The 25,604-nt window shown below is 41.0% G+C and overlaps 1 protein-coding gene and 1 non-coding gene across 17 annotated transcripts in view; both read right to left on the reverse strand.

Annotated features, from left to right (window-relative positions):
- The window catches only part of NRXN3 (neurexin 3), a 1,648,091-nt gene that overhangs the window by 221,656 nt on the left and 1,400,831 nt on the right, over nucleotides 1-25,604 (reverse strand). The window lies entirely within an intron of this gene.
- On the reverse strand, nucleotides 15,568-15,643 carry TRNAV-GAC (transfer RNA valine (anticodon GAC)). Its single transcript has one exon. It is a non-coding gene; the product is annotated as a tRNA-Val (tRNA).

A 25,604-nucleotide genomic window follows, 5' to 3' on the forward strand; every position in this document is an offset into this window, starting at 1 on the left:
AGCGATGCTTCACAACAATTTGCAGAATATTCCTATATCAGTAAAAGGAAAGAATTCGATATCCCACACCTGGAAAAATTACTAGTCATTTAAAGGTCCAAGGAAATATCAATTCACTACTTCACAAAATTAACTTGGACTCCTTGGCTTATGTTAATTTTTCCTCTGTTATTTTTTTTTTCTCATTGCATCTGTTATATAAATTATTGCTATTTGCTTTCTATTCCAAAGAATTACACTGTAGGGACAAAAGCAGTAACCTCAATAGAATCCCGATATGGATAACTGAGCCACTCCACATGCCCAGTTACTGCGTTCACTAACGCCTTTCCTTCGGAAGTCTCTGAAGCACCTGACTCATTCATCTTTCCCCGAGGAGAGGGAGGAAGAAGGATTCATTTTCTGAAGTGGAAGCCAGAAGGTAGCAGCCTCTATTCAAGGTCATATCCAAAAGTACAACACCTGATTTTCTGGCTATAACTGCTCTTTCCTTAGCTACTAATAACAACCTACTAATAACAACAAAAATCATTACGTCAGCTACTTTTGGTTACCCAAACTGTTCTGAGCAGAAAGCAACTTTGCAATGTGATACAAGAAGTTGGTCTTTACTTTATTTATCTCCTACGGCAGAAATAACTTCCTACCCTGCTCAAGACTGTCATTCCCATCTGTGTCCTTTCCTTGTCTGCATTTCTCCCCTCTGTCCTTTCCCTGAATTCACCAATCATGATAAAGTTTTAATGACAGTTAAACATTTAATTCAGACATTGATTTAAACTACTTCGTGAAATAGCCAGAGAGACATTAGGACTCAACCATGACTATTTAAAAAGGTCTCTCTTCTAAAGATGTCATAATTCCTAACCTGTGCAACACTTCCTTAAATTTTCTCTAGATGAAATATCTCTAAATGCTTAACAAACATTTTTCTTCATTGCTATCTTTTTGGGCGTGTGCACACGTATCCCCAGCTGCGGGTTAGGTCATTGGGGAGAATATGCCGATGGGGTACATGTATGTGAAAGAGGCCCGTGACATAGAGCCACATTACAGAGCAATGAAAGGCTGGGGGATGGGTGAGTTACCACCTTGCTTGCTGCTTCCCTGACAGTCCAGTTCTGTCCAAATAACTTTGCATTAATGCACCTAGCAGAGACATTTCACATTTCCTCCTTAAGATCATCCTGACAGCTCAGCAGCTGTTCCATGCTATTTTTACCGTGGTGGCCTGGGTAAGCCACAGTGCCTCCTCTAGTCCTCTGCCAAGCAGCCGTGCTGCCTGCTACTCAGTGCCCAAATCCGCTCCCCAACCCAAACTCTGCCATGCTGTCCGTTTCCCACTTACCTGGCGCAACAGTGATTTTAAGCGTCATCAGTATGAGGTCCCTTGAGGAAACCTAGCTGGTAGTGGTGACTGAGTATATAAAAAATATATAGCAGTGGTACAAGTATGTTTTTATTCTAAGATTAATTATTAAAAATATACAAATATTTACATATCTATATCTTTAATCATTTTCAATTCTGGAATAAAAAGTGCCACAGAGCAGGAAAAACATGGGTATTAAATTGTTGAAGACCTAGATTTTGAGTTCTCATTCTTCTCTTTTCTAGCTAGAGACTTCTTTGAGTGTTAGTTTCCCCATCTGTAAAATGGGTCTTTGCTTCATCTGAAGAAATCAAGAGACTTGAACGAGATCACAAAACAAGTAGGAATACACAAACAAGCAGGACTTGAATCTGAGATTTCATAAATCTTAGGTTCTTCCTCTATTGGAAGACTGCCTCATCGAGGTAAACAAAAAGGAGAGAGAAGGCACATGAGGTTTGATTTACACATGAGCCCACAAGTCTTTCAGGCTTGTGGCATGTTAGAAGCCACTGACTAGGAAAGAGGTGAGTGACAGACATTTGCCCAGAGGCAACTGCACTCAAAACACAAGAGATGGCACCTGACACAGGTGTAAAGGCATGGGTATGTATACTATGGAAGTAAATTATCTATATCCCCTATCAGTCCCTTAGAATATCATAATTCCAACAAAATAACCTTCATAAATTGGCCCTGGGGTCAGGCATTCCATACAGACACAGAAGAGCTGATCAGTCCTGGTCTTGCTTTCTCCATCTCCCACCTGCTTGCCCCAGGATCCTTTTCTCTGGAAATATCCAGGACATCTCAATGATCGGCGCTGTCTTCAGTACCATTGCCTCTCTACTACACTGCTTGGTGACTTTACACTCAGCCTTTGCCTACCCTTGCTGCTCCACATCCACTGTAGCTCCCACCCCCCCTCCAAGGTTTAGTGGACGTGTGCTAAGCACCTTCACAGTCCAAAGGGGCTCCAGACCTGAATGTAGCATGGTTGCAATGCTCTGATTATGAAGGATAATAACAATAATTATGATATCAACACTTTCTTAACACTTCATCTCTGTGAGGCAATGTTCTACGTGCTTTCAATGAGTATGCATTTGAGCCTCATGTCAACTCTGTGAGGTAGAGGTGTCATTATCACTCCTGTTTCACAGAGGGTGGAACCTTCCCGAATCCTACAGCCTCTCAATGGAGGAAACGGAATTCTCTACCCAGGCTGCCTGCCTGCACTTCAATGCCTGCACTGTCAGGACTGGTATACCACCCACTGCATATATCAAATCAAGAAACTCAGTGAGCTATCACTTAAAAAGGAATCAATAAGCTATACAGTCTTCCTTATATGTGCTGTGTCCTGGTCATCCACCTGATAATAAACAGTTTAGTTGAATCATTTATCATTTCTGAGCAGTGAAATGAACAGGACAGATCAGAGGTCCTCAAATGCCTTTGTTAAATTGGCCATCGACATCTTCCACGGAGGAATTTGGTCCCTGGGGTGTTACAGGATCTGCTTCATGGGTTCCTCTTGTCTCCCTCTGCATCGACGGTCAGAGGACACTGGGTACCATGCTCCTGGGCATTTTATACTCTGTGTAATCTGAACAGGGTTAATGCTTCCCTTAGGGAATATTCTTATTTCTAGATCAAGTGCCACATCTGTGATGCTTCAGTTCTCTGGATGTAAAATCAAAAGATAATCTCAGAGAAGGCACTTGGCTCTCTGCCTTTCTATCCTCGGTTAAGTTCCTGAAAGACCAAGGACTTAGGCTTCACTTTGTCAAAAGCCAATGCACACACTCCACATGACACAAAAATTATCCCAGCTGATGGTGGTCATGACAGCAAAGTGGCACTGGTTGGGGCAAGAAAATGCAAGGGCCACCTGTCACAGAGATCAAATCACTGATTTCCCATACACCTCAGCATAGTAGCAATGATACATTTGCTGATCATAGCATCAATGCACAGAAATTCTCAAAAAGTACAGTTACAACTTGGTGTTATGGGCTGAATTATGTCTCCTCAAAAGATATATTGATGTTCTCACCATCAGTATCTGTGAATATGACCTTATTAGGAAATAGGGTATTTGCATATGTAATCAAATTAAGATGAAGTCATTACGGTGTTCTTTAATACAATATGACAGGTGTCCATATCAGAGGGGCATGCCATGTGACAAGAGAGACACACAAGTAGAGTGCCATGTGATGAAAGAAGAAGCGGTAACCAGAGTGATGACACTGCATGCCAAGGAACACCAACAGTCAATTGTGCTCACCAAAAGTTAAGGAGAGGTAAGAAACTTTTCTAGCTGGAGCCTTTAAAAGGAATATGGCACTGCCTTGATTTTGGACTTCTAATCTCTAGACATAGGAGATAATAAATATCTGTTGTCTTAAGTCATCTAGTTTGTGATTCTTTGTGTGACATCCCAAGGAAATTAATATGTCTTTAGTAAACCCCATCCCCATTCTTGTTTTTTGGTGAAGGGAACATGCTTCATTAGATTAATGTTCTTTGATTAGGGTTATAAGTATCAAGGGAAGTCCAAGTTCTTTGTTTTTACTTGGTGTGTGTGTGTGTGTGTGTGTGTGTGTGTGTGTGTGTGTGAAAGAGAGAGAGATACATTTCTTAGCATATCGGAAGTGACACTGGATAGAGTGCAAGATGCTGAAATGTTCATATGTCAGTTTCCTGGAGTATTTCACATCCAGTAGTGGCCCGAGTTGGCCCAGGTGACTTCATAGTACTGGGTAGCCCAAACTCAATCAGTAGAGGTTAAAAACACAGCCAGTTTTTTTTATCCAAGAGTGGGAGAATACGTTAGGTTTGATCTTTCCATGGAGACAACAGAAACATCAGATGGCAGAAAGCAGCACAGTGCTGGTGCCATCCATCTTTTGCTGATGTTGTTTTTCTCTTATCTCAAAAGACCGTCTCATTATCTGTCTCATTAAAAATATTCCTTTGTGGCTTTCCTAACAAATTTTGTCAAATGCTTAAGTCCAAAATAATGAATAGCAGGGATAGGGTATTTCCCATATTTCCTGAAATATCTATTAACTACTTTGATAAATATTTACTGAGCACCTATTCTATGTGATACATTAAGCAGCTAGATGTTATTTAGATGCATAGATGAGGAAGATACAGTCCTATTTCTCAGGGAGTAAGTATGCCTACAGGAAGTGCGTAGAAATAATCAATAAAACATGTACAATAATAATTGGAACCAAGAAAGAGTAATACAAGTGCCACGGGGCCCACCTGATAGTGAGGTCATACTGAGTTCAGACCTATCACGGAATAGCTCATAGAGAAGTGTGTATTTGGTGGGGAAAAGAAATGGCTAAGATTTTATCCAACCGGGAACATACAAGTATACTGGTAAAACAAAGCATGGTTTAACTCCTGCCCCCACAAGCCATCCTTATCAAGGGGGCTCCCCTGCAATGCAAACCTAGGTTTCCAGATGGAGGTACAGATGACATTAGAATAGAAAGGGCTTTAGACTCAGAGAGACCTACCTCTGAATCCCAACACTGCTGCTTACTAATGTTTCACTTCAACAAATCTTCTGAATGTTCTATGTTTCAGTTTTGCTACATGCAAATAGATAGGAACAAGATCTACTCCAGAGGATCATTTTATATATGTTGAGGTAACATGAGTAAAATATCCAGTTTAGTGCTTGGCACATAGTAAGAGTTTAATGGTAGTGTTATGTGTGTGTACAGTTTTGAAATAAGTCTATGGCTTTGTAAAGAAGCCAAAGGAAGATTACTATAGGTTTTTCAACTTACTAGCTGTGATAAGTCTTGAAAAATTGGTTAATTTCTCTAAATCTTGGTTCCATCAGTACTTAGTTCTCATCTGAGGGTTAAGTGAGATTATCTATATGCAGTCATCCCTCAGTATCTGCAGGAATTGGGGGACTGGTTCCAAGATGGCCATCTATAACCAAGTCCACAGATGCTCAAGTCCTTTACGTAAGATGGCATAGTATTTGCATGTAACCTACGTATATCCTTTTGTATACTTTAAATCATCTCTAGATTACTTACAATACCTAATATAATGTTTTGTTAATGGCTGTTATAGTGTATGTTTAAGGAATAATAAAGAATAAACAAGTCTGTACATGTCCACTACAGATGCAACCATCAAACCACTGTAGGCTTAACTACAGTGTACATGTCAGCAACAATGTAACATTTCTTCAAACATTTTGAAGTACAGTTGGTTGAATCCGTAGATGCAAAACCCATGAAGCTGGTGGGTGGATTATAATATACTTAACAGTGTGACTAAAACATGCAGTGGATTGAATAAGTTTATTATTTTTATTGTTGTTTAACAAAAGTCTTAGGCAAAGATAGGAAAATAGTGATATAATTTTATTTTTTATTATGATGTGGGTTTTGTAAAAAGTGGTTGCTATTGTCAGTGATACATGTCAGTGAACAACCATGTATCTCATGTCCCCACCTTCCCTTCCCTCCTGGGGTTCCCCTGTTTACGCTGCTGTGACCACTCTGGCCTCCTTGTTTCCATCTTTGGAACTTTCCGCTCCCTCTGTCCTGAATTCCCTTCTTCCAGGTCTGTTATCACTGGTTTATCTCATTCCTCAGATTTCAAGTGAGATGCGTCTTCCTTTCAACCACCAAAAATGTACCCTGCCCTTGTTCTGATCCTTTCTATTCTAGCACTTACTGACATTGGCAACTGACTTAAAGTTTACCTATTTGAGTAGCATCTGCCTCTTCCCACTAGAATATGCCATCCATAAGGACAAAGACCTTGTCTTGAGCTGCTCCCTTTGGAGCCCTGGCAGAAACACTATAGGCATTCAGTAAATAAAGGACCAAGGGAATAGATGACCTTAGCATACACAAGGAGATCTTTTTACTTAGTACAATGTTAAAAAAAATTGGTGCTCTTTCCTTGGCAAAAGCTAGGTTGGTATAAAAACTTCTAATCCTGAAAGAGTTTTATATCAGGGAGAACATTTATGCAGTGCTACTATGCAAAGCAAGCACCAAAACAGAGTTATTCCCTTTCAATTCATGCATCTCCAGGTCTAAACGCATCTATACAAGGTCAGATTAGGAACCACAGTAGCAAGCGATAGAAGGATTGAGAACGTTGAACATTAAGCGATATTTACAAGCGGAGAGATAGAGATTCTTTTGCCTCTGGTCTAAATTTCTTATTTATGGGAGGAATATTTTCCTGCAAAATGGCTTGGGGCTTAGAAAAAAATCAGTGGATGCCACATAAAATAAAGAAATAAGGGAGCAGGAGTCCCAGAACATTGGGAATTGTGACAATTCCCTCAGCCTTACCTGGCTAAGATGCTAACCAGCATCTCCGTGAAGAGAAATGAAGTGATATTAGCAACACACACACACATCACGTGTAATTTGGTATGCAAATATCCACCCAATCCCCATGTCACACTCACAACTAACTCAGTTCCAGGTAGAAGAAACTCTTTTTTATTTTTAACTCGAATCAGGTGGACCAAAATGAAAAGAACAGTCAAAACCCTCAAATCCAGTGTGAGCCAAACCAGTAAGCGGTCTCCCCTGCGAAAGGCTTTGTGAACTAGGATCCCACTGCCCTGTGTGAGTCACACGTTACCAAACCCTCCAGAGCTTTCTTTCCTCTGTTGGCACTCTCAAAAGTGAGCAGGCTCAAAGTCATTCTTCTGCTGAGAGGGAAAAAGAAGTGCAACAATGTTTTTCTTCATGGTTTTGCAGTACAGGCGCCTCTAAGGGAAACCAGCAGCATCCGCTGTGGACCACAATGGCGCCATTTGTCAAATTACTATTCCAGGGAGTTCAATCATGCCCCCACGGACAGAAAAAGTTAATCTTTTCCCAAGGAGCCCCATTTCCACTCAGGAAGCAGCTTATTTGCATTGCAAGAGTAGACTCTGTGTTATAATGTATCCACAGCAGCTGGGTTCATAGGTTAACCACATGGTGTGTTAACAACTATTTCTTTTCATCCTTTTAGAGTTATTTTCATTTCATTCGCTACCCCCTTGCTCTTTAATTATTCTCTGTTTAGGTTTTCTTGCTGCCATCATCACGTTTCTATCAGGGGAAACGGCTGCTACCTTCAAGCCACACACACTGTACCATGCCTTTGAGAATGCTCAGCCACATGTCATCATCAGTCTCATTGCTCTTCTTCCTGATTTAGGTCCCTGGATGTCACCTTCCTTCTGTCCTTGTACACTCCGCCACCCCGCTTACCGCCTACCAGCAGCGTCCATACAATGTCTGACTCCCTCCTGGAATCTGAGACTCACAGTCCCCATGTAGCTCGTGCCTTTAATTAAATTCTAGTCCCCTCCCCCCCTCCCCCGCCAAGATTCTTGGATGTCCTGAAAGGTTCCATATTAATTAACCAGAGCTTTTTAAACTCTCTAAGCTGGAACACTAGGAAAGGAAGGGTGGTAACATTGTGACATATTAGGATTTCTAACAATTGTGTGAGGATGCCCTTGAGGGAGGTGTCTTTCAGAAGCAGCAGAAAGCCAGTCAGATAGAAGGGAAGTTGAGCATTATAGGTGACCATAACAACCCAGCATGGTGGTGCTTTTATTTTTTTAAAAATCATTTTATTGTTTCTCTTTTCTTTCATTGGGGAATTAAATACGATCTCCTGTTGTTCCCCACTTTCTCCCTCACTCTCTTTCTTTAACAAAGGAGGAGAAGTCAAAATGATGCAAACATAAATGAAGTCCCCAGCATAGTTTTGAGCATTCTTTAAAGTTATCTGAGGATATTTTTCTGAGAGAATATAGTAACTATCCCCCACCTTTAAGTGCTCTGGATTTCTATAATTTCCCGTAAATTCCAAACAGGAAACTGGACTGGTACGTGAGAGAACAACTTTCCGATGCAATAAAATTTTTTTAAAAAATGGATAAAACAGTTGTACAATCACTGGCTCTCTAAGAAAAAGGAAATCTTAGTAGATAAAAATGTGTGTGATGGGTGAATTTTTGTAACAACCATTTTTTTTTTCAGTTCCTACAGTGCCGAGAAACCCACTTTTCTATAAAGAGATCTTTCAGTATCTAAATAATTCTTGGAAATGGTACAATTTTCACCTATAACAGTTATTTTCAGGTCTTTTCCACACAATATTCTGGACTTTTAACCTAATTCTTGTCTATGTTCCTGATCATTGTTGCATCCACCGGGTACGAGAACAAACATCAGAGACTTTCAGGAGCTTAGATCGTACTTTATTGGCCAAGTTTAACCTGCGCAAGGGCGAACTCCCAAGATGTCCGGAGACACCATACTCACAAGGAGCTGCAAATGAGAGTTGTGCCTGGCACTTACAACTAGGTCCTTATATATCCTCAGTGAGCAAGCATTATACAGAAGCAGATGTGGCAGTTAGCTATTCGCTAGGGAGGTCGCACTTAGCATAGCAACAGGGGCAGGGTTTAGCTTAGTGACAAATTTCAAACATAAAACTTCTGATAAGGGTTTCTGACCAATAGAATGCAGGATGTTTGTCCTCCTTTGTGCTGATATTCTTAGTTCTCAGCCTCACAGGGGCCCTATCAGCACCTCCCTGTTCCTGCTCCTTCAATAGTTATACTCTGGCAGCCACAGCAAACCTCCCCGAATCTAACAATCATAAGAACCTGCTCTATCTGTTTACCACTAGTGTTCTCAAAGCAGAAGGCTTGGCTCTGCCATGGTGTTCCTGAGCTCAAAGGGCTGTAGAACACAGTTCTCCTCCACCTGCCTAGTACCAGTCCTCACCTGGATGAGTGAGGCCTGGCCTGCAAAGGATCTGGGTTGGGACAAATTCATCCTTTCCGACCCTCCTGCAAAACCCAATCAGAAGAATCTGAAGATTGGTTGAAAATAGATATCATCTAGAGATAATAGATATTTCAAAGACTCACAGAACTGATATATTAGAAAGAAAGTGATACTTCTAAAAATATCACAGGAACTGTATGAGGAAAAACACAGCGTTTAGCTTGTACCTAAATAAAGTTCTCAGAGCCAGTCTTTGGAAGGCAAAACCTCTCTGCATCACAAGCATAAAATTAAAACAAACAAACAAACAAACAAAATAAAACAGTCAGAGAAATTCGGTCCACAATTCTTGATTGATTATACAAGAATAAAATATTATTTCCACTTTTCCATAAGTGTGAGACCTATAACTACTTTTTAAAACCTCTAAATTATCTTCTTATAAAAAAAAAATCACTCTTGGCCCTGGCCAATTGGCTCAGCTATATAGCGTCAGCCTGGTATGTGGAAGTCCTGGGTTCAATCCCAGTCAGAGCACACAGGAGAAGTGCCCATCTGCTTCTCCACCCCTCCCCTTCTCCTTCCTCTCTATCTCTCTCTTCCCCTCCCGCAGCCAAGGTTCTATTGGAGCAAAGTTGGCCTAAGCACTGAGGATGGCTCCAAAGCCTCCACCTAAGGCACTAGAATGGCTCTGGCCGCAATGGAACAATGCCCCAGATGGGCAGAGCATTGCCCCCTAGTGAGCATGCCGGGTGGATTCTGGTTGGGCGCATGCGGGAGTGTCTGACTGCCTCCCCGCTTCTAACTTCGGAAAAATACAAAAAACAAAAACAAAACCAACAACAATAAAAAAAATCACTCTTACCTATATCAAGCATTTGCCTATAAGCTTCCCATTACTTTGTATTCCAAACAAGTCTCAGTGACTTCTTTCTCCTCTATTAATAGAGCTATTAAAAGGAAACCTACATTTCCCCCTTTTAATCTTTTTTTTTTTGGTCTAATATAGTTAAAATCAAACAAAACTCAACTTCTCATAAGTTTTAAATTCTACAGTGGAATTTTAAAATGCCACTATGGAGACTGCACACCTGCAATCACTTCTGACAATGAAAGATGTCACTCCATACTATCCAAAAAAGGAACAGTCTTTTTAGCTTCCATCTCTTGAGTACCGCCTACAGGTCAGCATCCTAGAAGCTCTGTATAGGGTACCTCAGTGATCTTCTGAGGACCTGATGAGTTAGTTATTATTGCTCAAACTTTCAAAATGAAGCAACTGAAGTCCAAGGAAATGAATAGTCACACCTAGTGTCACAGAGACAGTAAGTGGTCAGATCACGGTGTGACCCAGTCCTATCTGACATTTACTGAATAAATGATTGAGTTGATAGAAGATTGAACAAAGGCTGTGCTGACTAAAATGTCCCATCTCACCCTTGGCTACCAGGGAGCCATTGATAATTGATAATATTGTTAGGTGGCACAGTCTGGTAGTCTAAAGGATGTTTTCCCAAAACTGTCACAGAAATTTCGTAACTTAGAAAACCTCATATTTCTGTCACCACCCAAGTGGTCGGAAACTCACCTCAAGAAGAGGTTATGAAAAGTCATGAATTGCCATGTTTGAAAGCTAAAATACCTATTTCTTATAGCTACATGCTTACAGCTTCCAAAGAAAAGGTGCTTTCTAAGTAATCTACGTGTCATTCTTTTCCCTCCCACACATGTACAGGATTCAGCCCAGGCTATCCTTCTTCATTCCCCAGGCTATCTGACAGAATCTTTCTGCATTCCCCAGGCTATCTGATAGAATCCTTCTTCATTCCCCAGGCTATCTGATAGAAAGCTACCTGTAAATTCTAGGTGGTCTGCTAATTGGCCAGTCAGCCCACTAATCTTATCTGTGACTCTACTTTCTATAGCTCCTTTTCTTTCCTTATTTATTAAAAATGTAAAATAATAACCCTTAAACATGATTGGTATAGGACTATTGTCTTACCTGAATCATCTAGAAACCTGGGCAGGAAGGGATATTATTGTCAGGTCTCAAGGTGTTGAGAAAGCTTGGAGGTGGAAAACTCAAGGGAAGTAGCTAGTTCACCAAGAGGCAGCAAAGCATAAAGAAAGAAATCCGAGTGAGGAATTACTTCTGCCCCAAATAAGCAATGCATCAGTGAGAGTAAATGTCATATTTCAATTCTGTTCAACACTGAAATGTTTGCAATCTGCCTATCTGCAGAAAACAGAGTTTCTGAGCTAAAGACATAAGAAAATGTGGGTTCATAAGAGATTTGCTGCATCTCTGTCGTTTTTCTTAAGAAAAGGCAGAACACTTAAAACTACACTGCACATCAGGAAAGTTAAGCATGTGGGCTATTTCAGAGGTAAAAAAAAATGACTATTGAAAATATGAACTCATGAAGGAAGAAATACAGCTGACATTTATAATACTCCTAGAAACTGCCCGGGGCTTCAGGCCCCAGGCTGCCTTACAGATCTAGCTTAGGCAACTATCGTGTTAGCAAAAGGGCTATTTTCAAGAATACTCCCCATATGAAAAGGTCTAGCTGGGAATCATTGCTTTGATACACTGTATACACTTGAACTGATTATGTACTCACTTATACATTTTTTTCCATGTACTATTCATTAAACGACTAAATGCAGAGCACTGCGCTATGTTATAGAGACACAAAAGTGGAATACGGTCTAAATCCTGTCCTGTAAAAGTTATAAAGTATTGAGTCAGACATGTAAACTAGTAAGTAAGTAAAATAACTATTTGTTTCATACCTAGGGAGGGCTAGTATGACACATTGTAATTCACACAAACTTTCTAGTTACATTTCATCTCACCCTCACGTGTAGTATTATCATCTCTATATTTATAGATGACGAAACTGTGTGGTCAGAGAGGCTCAGTTACCAGCTCAAAGTCTATGGAGCTGAAAAGTTGGCAAAACTGGGATTTGAACCCAGAACAGGGTTACCACAAAGCTTGAGCTGTTCATCGCTGTACTCTAGTGTAACACAACTGTGTTGCTTATAGATGCGTGTCTGTAAAACTGGATACATAGCACAGTTGGGAATAAAAGAGCATGTTCAGATCCACCCACAGGGCAAAGGGAATCTTGAGAGACTTCAGGGAGGAGCTATTAAGGATGTGAAGACTAAACTGATTTGAACAGCAGTTTATCCCATGTATTTCTATCTCATTTTGGAAATGGAGTATAAAGTGAAATTAAACCCTGGTATGTACAATGAGTCAGTAGCAAAACTACAAATAGAAACACTTTCTCCTGCCACCCTTTGATCTTCCTGTGTACCTGTGAAGTCACACTGATACTGTGAAAATGGAACTGATATTAACCCTAGAAGAAGCCATGTAGACCACATAATTTCAAATCTCCATGTGAGGGAACAGTATTGTGAGGGTATAACAGGGCTCTTAGGTTGTCTGGAATTTTTAATCCTTATCAGTGGCTCAGCCAACCTCTGCCATGTCACCTGCTCTGCCTCCAATAGGAGTGCAGTCACTGCTGTGGCTCATGGAGCTCCCAAAAGGCAAGCTTCACCTTTAGTAAACGAAGAGCGGTCAGAATGGGAGGTTGGGCATCTAGACGAAAGCACCGCAGGTGAACTCTAGAGTCTCCTGACAGGGCCTCCCGAGAGTATGGACAAAGGACTCACAACAGCGGACAAAGAATAAAAACAAAATACAGTTAATACAACTGGACAGCTCTAGTGTTCTACACTCTAAGGAGAACACTATGATTGCTTTTATGTTGTCTTGTCTAGAACAATAAAATAATGCATTTTAGAGAAAGAAAATTAGAGTTTCTTCCAATCTCATCGAAGGAGTGGAAAGACGTCGGAAATTGTATTTAACGGGTGACAGGCCAATAGTTCAAAATTAAACATTCCAAATGAGACCTGCGGGAGGAAAGGAGCAGGCATTTTCTTCCTGGAAAAAATGCTGTGCTCCAGTCAGTTATACCGTTTCCACTCTGGTGGCAAGATCGCAGGATTTAATCTCGGAAGCAGAAGGCCGTCCATGCTCATCCTCGATCGTGCGCAGCCATCCAATGGAAAGCCACGGTGCCAGCTCACCCTTTTTCACTCAAAGCAAATAAATGAAGTTTCCACAGCTGTCCTGCCTCAAACTGAGTTGACGCACGAAGTTTAATTAGATTGTAAAAACAGAGCATAAACCAGACAATCGATGAAATATAAATGGAATAAAGGCATTTCTATCCTAAAATGTGCTCCTAGAAAATGCGAAGTAAGATGAACTGCGGCAAAGGGGAATAAACATGTGTTCACGTGGTGCTGTGTTCATCTGTTCAGATCTGCTTCTGCAGCAGTGAAAAAAGGCACTTGTATGGTGTGGGGATGGTGAGTTGACGGCATTTCCTTGAGAAAGGTGGGGGGTACTTTGTCTCAAAAACAGCTGGGACAAAAAGAATAGCATTACTGGCCACAGAACAGAGACTAAGAAAATAGATGTCTAAGTGACTTCTGCGTCTCTAATATCACAGTATTTGTCGATATCACTTAACTTCAATTTATTAAATTTTGCCCAAAGTATTCAAAAGTCTTTACTGTTATTGTATAAGAGATTAGATAATAAATACTCAGTTATAATAAAAAAAATTACTATGTAATGATAGACAAGTAATATTTATTGAGCACTCACTGGGACTCATACTCTAACTATATACCCTCGTTCATTTAACTTCTGGCAACTGTATGATACAGGCATAATAATTATCCAAATTCTATGAATAAGAAAACTTAAACATAGAGAGGTTAAAAAATGCCTAAAGGGCCCTGGCCAGTTGGCTCAGTGGTAGAGCGTCGGCCTGGAGTGCAGAAGTCCCGGGTTCGATTCCCGGCCAGAGCACACAGGAGAGGTGCCCATCTGCTTCTCCACCCCCCACCTTCCTCTCTGTCTCTCTCTTCCCCTCCCACAGCCGAGGTTCCATTGGAGCAAAGATGGCCCGGGCTCTGGGGATGGCTCCTTGGCCTCTGCCCTAGGCGCTAGAGTGGCTCTGGTCACGGCAGAGCAACGCCCCGGAGGGGCAGAGCATCACCCCCTGGTGGGCAGAGCGTCTCCCCCTGGTGGGCATGCCGGGTGGATCCCGGTCGGGTGCATGCGGGAGTCTGTCTGACTGTCTCTCCCCGTTTCTAGCTTCAGAAAAACACACACACAAAAAAAATGCCTAAAGTTATGCAGTTAGCAAATGACAGAAAAACCATCCATGAAGCTATTTGCCAATATTTTTGATTTCTTCTTCTTTTTTTAATGTCTATTGTGTTGATTTTAGAAAGAGGAAGGGAGAGAGAGACAAAGACAGGAACATCGATCTGTTCCTGTATGTGCCCTGACTGGAGATAGAACCGGCAACCTCTGTGCTTCAGGATGATGCTCTATTCAACCAAGCTATCTGGCCAGGGCAATGTTTCTGATTTCTGGAAGGACTCTCCAGGTTTTCTTTGGTTCAGGTAAAAGCACTTTCCAGTGTCAAAATAATCACCTCTACCCCTATCATTAATAGATTAGTGTCTCAGTCTGTTAGGACTGCTATAAAAGAAATACCAGAGCATATAAACGACATAAATTAATTTCTCACAGTTCTAAAAGCAAAGAAGTTCAAGATCAAAATACAGACAGATTTGGTGTCTGGTAAGAACCTGTTTCCCAGACAGGTGTTTCTGCTCTAACCCCACAAGGCAGAAGGGGCAAGGACACTAATCCCATTCATGAGGGCTCTACCCTCATGACCTAAAGACCCTAACTCCTAATATTATGACCTTGAGTGTTGAGATTGTAACACATGACACAGATAAAGGTGAAGTGGTTACCAGAAGGAGTGGGATGTAGGGGATGGGGTGAGGGAAGGAAGTAAAGAGAGACAAATATAAATATATAGTAACAGAAAATTATTTGACTTTGGGTGATGGGTATACAACATAACCGACAGTTTAAACGATATAAAAATGTTTACCTGAAACCTATGTACTTTTATTGACCAATGTCGCTCTGTTAAATTTAATTTTTTAAATAAAAATTAAAATTTATTTATTTATTTATTTTTGTATTTTTCCAAAGCTGGAAACGGAGAGGCAGATAGACTCCCTCATGCGCCCAACCGGGATCCACCTGGCATGCCCACCAGGGGGCAATGCTCTGCCCATCTGGGGTGCTGCTCTGCTACAACCAGAGCCATTCTAACACCTGAGGCAGTGGCCATAGAGCCATCCTCAGCGCCCGGGCCAACTTTGTTCCAATGGAGCCCCAGCTGCGGGAGGGGAAGAGAGAGACAGGGAGGAAGGAGAGGGGGAGGGGTGGAGAAACAGACGGGTGCCTCTCCTGTGTGCCCTGGCTGGGAATCGAACCCAGGACTCCTGCACGTCAGGCTGACGCTCTACCACTGAGCCAACTGGCCAGGGCTAAAAAATAATAATAAAAAGATTTTAATGTGAACTTTGAGGGGCATAAACACCGAGTCAATTGCAATAAACATTTTCATTTGTGTGACCCCATATCACATAACTCAGGTGGGAATCACAGTGGTGCCATGTTCTAACTGTGACCTCCATTACATGGACTGTAAGCTAAACCAAAATTGAAAATCGCTTCATGATGCTCTGATATCATTCAGTGGTGCAGTGGAGCATCATGGGGAATGTGGTTGAGGTCCTCAGCCCCAATACAATATTCTAACTCAGTTCCTCTCAACCTATATGCACTGTCCCTAGAGCTCTTGCCAAAATGCAGATTCTGACTGAGTAAGCCAGGGATAGGGCTTGGGATTGTGAATGTGAAACAAGCATTCCAGTGATGCCCAGCCTGCAGGTTCAGAGGATACTTGGACTAGAAAGGTTTGAAACACCTGGATTCGGGCAAGGGTGATGTGATCCCCTCCTTAAGGAGTACACAGTAGCCCTTAGAAAACTGTTAGATTTAGCCTAATTCTATTTTTGTCATGCTGTAAATAATTTAATTGTTTTCCTCATTTGTAAATTGGATTTAATGATCAACTGTTGTTCAGCCTACAAAAATAAAAGCTCATTATTCTCTCTTAAGAGTCCCCCCCCCCCAAAAAAAAAGAGTCTGTCCCTCTAGGTGTAAGCAAAGGAACATAACAATCATACAGATACAACACTCCATGAACTAGCTCAGCAAATTTAATGTCTAATGGTCAATTTTAATACGTAAGGCTAATCCTAGCCTCTATATCTGACAAAGGATTCACAAAGTGTTTACTTTACCTCCCTCTCTCTCAGAGGCTCTTTCTACAGCGTACACAGCTTTCTCCTAGACATAATACCATAAAATGGTTCTTACCTGCTCACAGCTTTTCTCTGTATGGATGTCTATCTCTCTGAAAGTAAGAGCTGCATCTTATTTCAATGTGTAACTAGGAAAGCACTCAGCATTGTTGGGTGCTGAATAGTAATTATGATATTTGCAACTACAGATGTTGACTATATGGTTTTCTTGTACGGAATGTCATGGTAAAGGCTTAATATACATGATTTCATTTAATCCCCAGAATTACCTCAGAATAATTATCGTTCCTGTTACACCGGGGAGGAAACCGCTCTGAACAGTGCCTGTTTTACTGATTTTTCTTGGGTATTTGGATGGAGCCAAATGCTCCTTGGCTCCTGAAATGCTCTTTCCTGCAGGTTTCAGGCTTCTGCGCCTTTCCTTTATGCAGTTACTTCTTTCTTTTTCTTACAGTGCCTTTACTTTCTCTCACCGCCTCCTAAGTATAGACAGACTTTCCCCAAGATTTGAGTGTGATCCTCTGATCTTGTCTCTGTCTACTTTCTATTGCTCTCAGATCCCATGCAGTCTCAAGACTTCAACTGTTTCCTCCATGGGAAATCTTCCAAAATCTTTTTCTTCACCTCCTTCTTAGTCTTGAACTCTAGTCTTACTTGTTCAACTGCCTCCCGGGTATCGCTGCTTGACTGTTTCTCTACCATCTCAGTCATCAGAAAACCCCTCATGGTCTCCCCCCTCGCCAAGCCAGTTCCCTCTAAATTAATGATCTACTTTTGGATATGACATCATCAATTTTCCAATCATTTGGGCATGAAATCTCTCTTCCAATCTCCAATCAGACAACCTATCAGGTGAATTATTGTTGACATAAAAAAATTAACCATCCCTATTGTGGTAGTTTTTTAAAATCTCTCAGTGTCTCAGTTTCCTCCTTCACAAGATGGGGATAATATCTCATAGGGTTCTGTGAGGGTTAAATGTTTCAATACATGTAAACGTGCTTCAAAACAAGACTAGCACAATTAAGTTCTCAATAAATGCAGGTCATTAGTACTTCCCTCCCCCCAAAAAATGTCCTTTTCTATTATGTCTGACTAATAAACTCCTACTCAATCTTCCTCACTCAACTCCAGTGTTCATTTCTCTTTTAAGATTTTGGCGAATATCTCAGCCTTCTGAAACTGCAGCATCTTCTAAATTATCAAGTTATCTGGAAGTGACATCTACCAGTATAAACTAAACAACTATTATAGTTATTTGTTTATATAATTTGTCTTCCCTCTTATCTAGTCTGAGTTCTTTGAAGACCAGAGAGTAGAAGCTTTCAATCAATGTTTATGGAATGCATTAGTCATCTGTCACTCTCATGGACCACTTGATACAAAACATACTAATAACTCGCTATGAGCTGTTTCTTTGGCAAGGGATTTGCTTTATCTAAGACCAGCCTGATAGAGCAGTTTGGAAAGAGTCATGTGAGTAGATGCTAGGGACTCTGGTAATAAAATCCCAACAGTTTGTTATGGAAATTGAATACAATTGGCTTGCCATGGGTATTTAATGTAACGTCTCACTGAAGCAATTAGGTTGCTGAAAATTGCGTTTGCATTCCCCATAATTCAATACTGACCACTGTTAGCAGTGCAAGATGTGACAGGACTGAAAATTAATGTTGCATGCAATCAGTTTAATAAGTGGGGAGGAGAAAACAAGGAGGGAGAAGCAGAGAGAAGGGAACTATATTCAGAGTTAGAGCAGATGTTACTTCCAAAGGTCTAAAAATGACTTCTGCAGAGCTGGCCTCTGGGTAGGAGAATAATTCAGCCAAAACCCCAACACTAAAAATGAGTTTCCATGCCTCATATGGGGAAAAAATTCATGAAGGCCACCTATGGCCATTTCCTCTCTTGTGTCTCTCTTCCTTAAGTTAAGGATTAGTTGGGTTGTGTTTACATTTATAAATAAGTGAACAGTCAGCTCTTCTAAGGCCAGTAACAAAACTTGGGACTGCTGTTCTTAGTGCTTCTATTTGAGGGAATTACTTATTTTAAACACTTAGTGTGTATGTCAGTCTATGTGTGTTCTGTTTCAGTTGAACCATCACAGAGGTGATGGATCCCTTATTTGTCCACTGTTCTCTATCAGATTTCAAGTCTGACATGTCTGGAGAACTTATACTGTTTTCTGAAGTTGTTAACAACAGCAGCAGCAGATATTATTGACAGTAGTCAAAAAATTGGGCACACATTCCTATCAGAAAAGTGAGCATAGGCCTTTTGATCTATTATCTATCTATTATCTATCTATCTATCTATCTATCTATCTATCTATCTATCATTTATCTATCTATCATCATCATCTATCTACCATCTGTCTATGTATCATCTATCCAAGAGAAAGCCTTAAAGATGTCAGCCCGGGCCTTATCCAGTGGCTTAGTGCATAGAATATCAGTATGGATATCCCAGGTTTGATTTTTAGTCAGGCACAGAGGAGCAGTGACCATTTGCCTTTCTCCCCTTCCCTCTCCTTTTTCTCTCCCTCTTCCCCTCCAGTGGCTCTACTGGTTTGAGCATGGCCCTAGGTGCTGAGGATAGATCAGTTGGTCTGAGTGTGTCAGCCTCAGATGCTAAAAATAGCTCAGTACTCAAACGGTGGGGTGCATGTGTGTGTCTGCCTCATGATCTCCTTTTCTCTCACCTAGAAAAAAAAGAGAAAATGTCAGCACTAGGGGAAAAGTGATTTTAACCAAGTCTAGTGCTAGATTAACTGCACTGTAGTATGATGGAGGTATCGCCAGCTGCTGGGTCCCTCAGTATATTTATTTCAGCTCTGATTTAGTGTGTTTCCTGCTAAATTAATATGAAAGGTAGACTCAGAACTGTTTCTAATTCATCTTTGTATGCTGTGAGCTTACCTAATTTTTGGTGGGCAAAAGGTGATCAACATACATAGTTTGAAATATGTATGGGCCTGACCTGTGGTGGTGCAGTGGGTAAAGCATTGACCTGGAACAAAGGTGGCCAGTTCGAAGCCCTGGGCTTGCCTGGTCAAGGCACATATGGGAATTTTTGCTTCCTGATCCTTCTTCCATTCTCTCTCTCTCTCTCTCTCCTTTCTAAAATGAATAAATTAAAGAAAAAATTTTAAAAGAAATTAAAAAAGAAAGAAATATGTATGTTTGAGCATTAAATAGTGAATTAGTTACCAATCAGTCAGTTGGTTAGTTTCTTTTAGAATTTAGGACCCTCTGAGGTTTTAAAAGATCTTTGGGCAATGCCTATTCAACTGGTACGACCCTTGTCGATTAATTGCAAAAAGAGAACTCAGTGCTAAGGCCAGTGTGAGTTATCACTTTCCTACTTGAAGCTGAGAAGTTGTTTGGCTAAACAAGGACAGTATCTGAGCAGCTAGCAACGCACTTTCCGAGTTTACAGCATCCACAGACATGAGAGGCAGCTTGGAGGGAAGCTCTTTCCTGTTGGAGGCAATGCAATTGATTGGAACCAGAGCAAAGTTTCTATATGTAGTAATTAGAAATTGTGCTCAGTGTGAATAACAGCAATACAAAAACAGTGGTACAAACACTGCAAAGATTAATTAATTAATTAATCTTTGAAAATTAATTCTCTCAGATAGAAAAAGTTCAGCATTAGGTACTACTTTAAGGCTGATACAGAATTTTCCACAAAACCACGAGACCCGGATGCTTCCATCTTGATCTTTGTGTTTCACCATTTCTGGCGCATGACTCCCACCAGTAAAGTTACTTTCTGACCCAATATGGATACTGACTTTCCAGCCATCAAATCCAGGCAGCAAGAGTGGCAAAGGGCATGTCCCTTGAACTTAAGCCAGAACCCTTTCAGCAGCTTTTCTTTTTGTGCCATTGAACATGTGTGGAGACATGTCATTTTGTCAAACTTTAAGTTACATGTCCACTTAGCTTCTGAGGAGGTTGGGAAACACGTCCTTATCTGCTTTATTTTAAAGCTGGATGCATTGTCACTGCAAATACAATTGAGGATTGGCTAATAAGAAAATGAGAAAATGGATTTTAGGTGGGAATTGGCAGCTTCTTTCACATGGTTTCATAAATTAAAGCCTGCCCAACTTTCCGTCCCTTGGCTCCATTTGGGTGCCTCTTCTTTCCTATAGACTGTCCAGTCACCAAAAAAAGATCATTGTGCTGCAGAGAAGAAAGATGTCCCTGGAGTTATCTCTTTATGTACTTGGAGCATGTTGCCCAGGTATACCAGGCAGGCTCTGTGAAGTCCGAGAGCACCCATGAAATACTCCCACCCCAGCTGAACCCCTGAGCGCTCACAAACCGGAAAAACCTAAACAGAGACGAGAACAGTTAACAGGGTAAATATGAATAAGACATGCAGAAGGAAAAGAACAGGGATCTAGATGCTCTAGGTGTCTCAGGCTTTTCAATTTACAAGGCATTGGACTTATCATAGTTTCCTTTGAGTTGCTGGAAGCCTCTATATATTTACATCATCTTAAATAATGTCCAAGTTCAGTGCCTGTCTCTTTATTACCATAGCATGTATTTTTTCACATTCTAGCGCAATTTTCCTATATATAAACAAGATGGAAAACCTCCAAATCACCTCAATAATTGATGTCAAAGAAATGATAATACTGTTTATTCACCACTTAGTGTAAGTCCATGTATTATACAGTATATAATCCATGAATACTTTAATTTCATCCTCAGATATTTCCCATTTCAGAGATGAATCAATTGTAATGTTCTAATGTCACACAATTCTTTCTGGAGCTAGGATTCCATTCAGGCAATATGATTACACATCTAAAACTTTAAACCACTGAGCAATAATGCTTTCTATAAGATAAGGAATTTTTCTCATTGCTAAATAGGTGCAATCTTACTTTCTAGTCCTCCTTCAACTTCCAGTGTTCAAATCACTGTTCATATTTTGGTCAGAATTATATCTCTTTAGTAACATGTGTCATTTTGGATAGTTTTTACATGAGTTATATAGATCATAAACAATTTTGTATCTTGCCTGGTTTTTTTTTTTCAAACACTTTATTTATTTATTCTAATTCTAGAGAGGAGAGAGAGAGAGAGAAGGGGGGAGGAGCAGGAAGCATCAACTCCCATATGTACCCTGACCAAGGAAGCCCAGGGTTTTGAACTGGCAACCTCAGCATTCCAACCAGGTCGTCATTCCATCCACTGTGCCACCACAGGTCAGGCTATATCTTGCCTTTCTTACTTTACATGTATACATGCATTTTCTATAATATTTTACTTTCATCTCTTTAGAAACAACAACAAAAACAACAAAGAGCCTGTCCATGTATTTAAATTGTTGGTTTTGCTCTTTCTACACTTTTAAAAAGAAAGAAAAACATATTGTTATTACTAACTGAACCTGCATCCTAAATTTGATTTTCCGAAAGTTGAGCCATTCATTCCATGGTGAAGTGGCCTGGTCTTTCTGCAGGTAGCACTACAGCAACCCAAGAGTTGATTGTGCCCCTTTTAGAAAACCCTATAGTCTAGAAGGGGCTGCATCACACCTCATTGGCAAATGGCTCTCTCCAAAAGAGGAAATCACATCATTTCCAGGTATCAGCAACTTTTAGTCCAGAAATCATAGTATAAAATAAATGGGCACTGTATCCATCTTTAGCTCCAGAAAGGAGCTTTGAGAAATGAGTGAACCAGCTACACAAATTATATAGGTATAAAATGGCCACTTCTTTGCCATGCTTTTTCAGGGAAGTGACATGGCAATAACTATCATGCATATTAGGAAAGAACATGAGCCTGTAGAGAAAACTAAATTTACTCAGATTTTTTAGTAGTTTAAATTACAAAGTCGATCAACACAAATATTTGTGAAGTGCCTACAAATGCAGAATAATATACTGGACAGTGTAAAGGGACTACCAAGAGCATCAAAAATGCTACCTAATAGTCATATTTTAATGAAGGAGCATAGGTTTAACACCTAGTGCTATGCCTAGAGTATAGTACAGTGTGTCCGTAAAGTCACGGTGCACTTTTGACCGGTCACAGGAAAGCAACAAAAGATTGATACAAATGTGAAATCTGCAGCAAATAAAAGGAAAACTCTCCCAGTTTCATACCTATTCAGTGCAGTTCGATGTGGGCTCACGCACAGACTTTTTAGGGCTCCTTAGGTAGCTATCTCGTATAGCCTCTACAGACTCGTCACTGACTGATGGCCTACCAGACGGGGTTTCTCCACCAAACTGCTGGTTTCCTTCAACTGCTTATCCCACTGAGTAATGTTATTCCTATGTGGGGGCCCTCTGTTATAAACGCACTGATATTCACGTTGCACTTTGGTCACGGGCTCAAATTTAGCGATCCACAGAACACACTGAACTTTCCTCTACCATCCACATCTCAACTGGCATGGCCATGGGCTGCTCTGCTGTATACACGGTGTTACATCATCATCTGTGCATGCGCACATGCTGCCACATCATCCTACAGAAACGGGGAGGGTTTTCCTTTTATTTGGTGCAGATTTCACATTTCTATCGTCTTTTGTTGCTTTCCTGTGACCTGTCAAAAGTGCACCATGACGTTACGGACACACTGTATATCTACAATGCTACTTCCTTTCCCATTCTTTTTTCCTTATCCTCTCCCTTAAGGATTGGATCTTTAATTGCAGAAAAAGTATAAATATATGAACTATTAAATACAAACATAAAAATTAAATAGCCATACAAATGATTTTACATGTTAATTACCTGAAGTTTACAAAGTGCTTCATAGTACTTTCTGACATATAATAAACCCTGATAACAATGTTTTTAAGAAGTTGTTGCCCTGGCCGGTTGGCTCAGTGGAAGAGTGTCGGCCTGGCGTGCAGAAGTCCCGGGTTCGATTCCCGGCCAGAGCACACAGGAGAAGCGCCCATCTGCTTCTCCACCCCTCCCCCTCTCTTTCCTCTCTGTCTCTCTCTTCCCCTCCCGCAGCCGAGGCTCCATTGGAACAAAGATGGCCCGGGTGCTGGGGATGGCTCCTTGGCCTCTGCCCCAGGCACTAGAATGGCTCTGGTTGCAACAGAGCGATGCCCTGGAGGGGCAGAGCGTCGCCCCTGGTGGGCGTGCCGGGTGGATCTCGGTCGGGCGCATGCGGGAGTCTGTCTGTCTCTCCCCGTTTCCAGCTTCAGAAAAAAATACAAAAAATACAAAAAAAAAAAAAAGAAGAAAAAAAGAAGTTGTTAAGGTGTGCTGCATATCTTTTTTTTTTTAAATATTGTTTTGATTTTTCCATCCTCTAGGTATCAGGATCTTGACTAACAGTTAGGTCATGTCCACATCATCAACATACTGTATGTCACACTATTTGTCATTTCTGAGTTTAATTTCAAAATTTCTCTACACAGCATGCCCCATGAAGATACCATGTTTGGATTGTTAGATACCATGTTTGGATTGTTCACTTTGCCATTTGCAATGCGAACAAGGTAGCTGATATACAGTATATGTTCAATCAATGTTTGATGACTATATGAATCCATAAAAATTAGTTGAATTCATGTTGTGAAGGGGAAAACCATTACCATTTACTCTACATAATAATAGATGGGGACCGATAAGGGATAATCAGTAAATTATCAGTCTCTAGTTCTACTTCATTAAAGATCTAGTGATACCCCTAACTAGTGTTGTCAGAGTTGATCTTGTTTCATTTTGTTTTATTTTTCTAGTTGCCTATTGTAGAATTTCTCTTCTGCTTCAAAACCTTGTTATAAACATGACCCCTTTGCCTGACCAGGTGGTGGCACAGTGGATAGTGTTGGACTGGGACATGGAGGACCCAGGTTTAAAACCCTGAGGTTTCTAGCTTAAGCTCAGGCTCAACTGGTTTGAGCAAGACTCACCAGCTTGATCCCAACGTTGCTGGCTCAGGCAAGGGGTCACTCGGTCTGCTGTAGCCCCCAGTCAAGGCACATATGAGAAAGCAGTCAATGAACAACTAAGGTGCCACAACAAAGAATTGATGCTTCTCGTCTCTTTCCATTCCTGTCTGTCCCTATCTGTCCCTCTCTTTGTCTCTCTTTCTGTCACAAAAAAATAAATAAGTCAAATAGAAAAAGAAACATTAGCCTTTTCCAGTACATATATAATCAAATCAGTATCTCTATGTAAACATTAATTATTCTATCAATTGATTTCTTCCCAAAATTTCTATCTAATAGGTTTATTTGAATCCTAGTTTTTGAAAGGATCTACATTATTATTTTGTGATTACAGCAAGAAGATCTCAGCTTCTTTTGGTGGGATGGGTCACTTCCAGTTTGGAATGTGGCCAATAGTAGTTTTCCCATTTGGAAATTCTCAGGGCACCCATCATTACTCTTTTAGGTAACCCTTTTGATCCAGTATCATGTGGTGGACATTTTCCCACACAAACCACACTGAATCATAGTGAAGGAGACCTAGGGGTTGAATTATGTGACCAAATATATCAATAGGAAAGATCAAGAACTAGAACCTGGGTATACTGACTTGCAGTTCAACTTCCTTTTCACCATGGTGCATTGCCTCTCTATGAGGAATAAAGTCAATCAAAATCGCTGAAGTGAAAGATCTATTGAAGAGAAAGATCATTGTGAGCTCAATTATGTAGGTGACCATTTGAAAGCATGTGGGTCCTAGAATTAGGTCATAAAATATGAGGGCTAAAGTAGAAATGACTGATCAATAAACACCTTTTATGAATGCAGTTCCTGACATTTTTTTTTCTTTCTTTCTGAAGCTGGAAACGGGGAGAGACAGTCAGACAGACTCCCGCATGCGCCCGACCGGGATCCACCCGGCACGCCCACCAGGGGCGACGCTCTGCCCACCAGGGGGCGATGCTCTGCCCCTCCGGGGCGTCGCTCTGCCGCGACCAGAGCCACTCTAGCGCCTGGGGCAGAGGCCAAGGAGCCATCCCCAGCGCCCGGGCCATCTTTGCTCCAATGGAGCCTTGGCTGCGGGAGGGGAAGAGAGGGACAGAGAGGAAGGAGGGGGGTGGAGGTGGAGAAGCAAATGGGCGCTTCTCCTATGTGCCCTGGCCGGGAATCAAACCCGGGTCCCCCGCACTCCA

The sequence above is a fragment of the Saccopteryx bilineata genome, chromosome 4 (assembly GCF_036850765.1).
Source record: "Saccopteryx bilineata isolate mSacBil1 chromosome 4, mSacBil1_pri_phased_curated, whole genome shotgun sequence".
NCBI classification, from domain to species: domain Eukaryota; kingdom Metazoa; phylum Chordata; class Mammalia; order Chiroptera; family Emballonuridae; genus Saccopteryx; species Saccopteryx bilineata.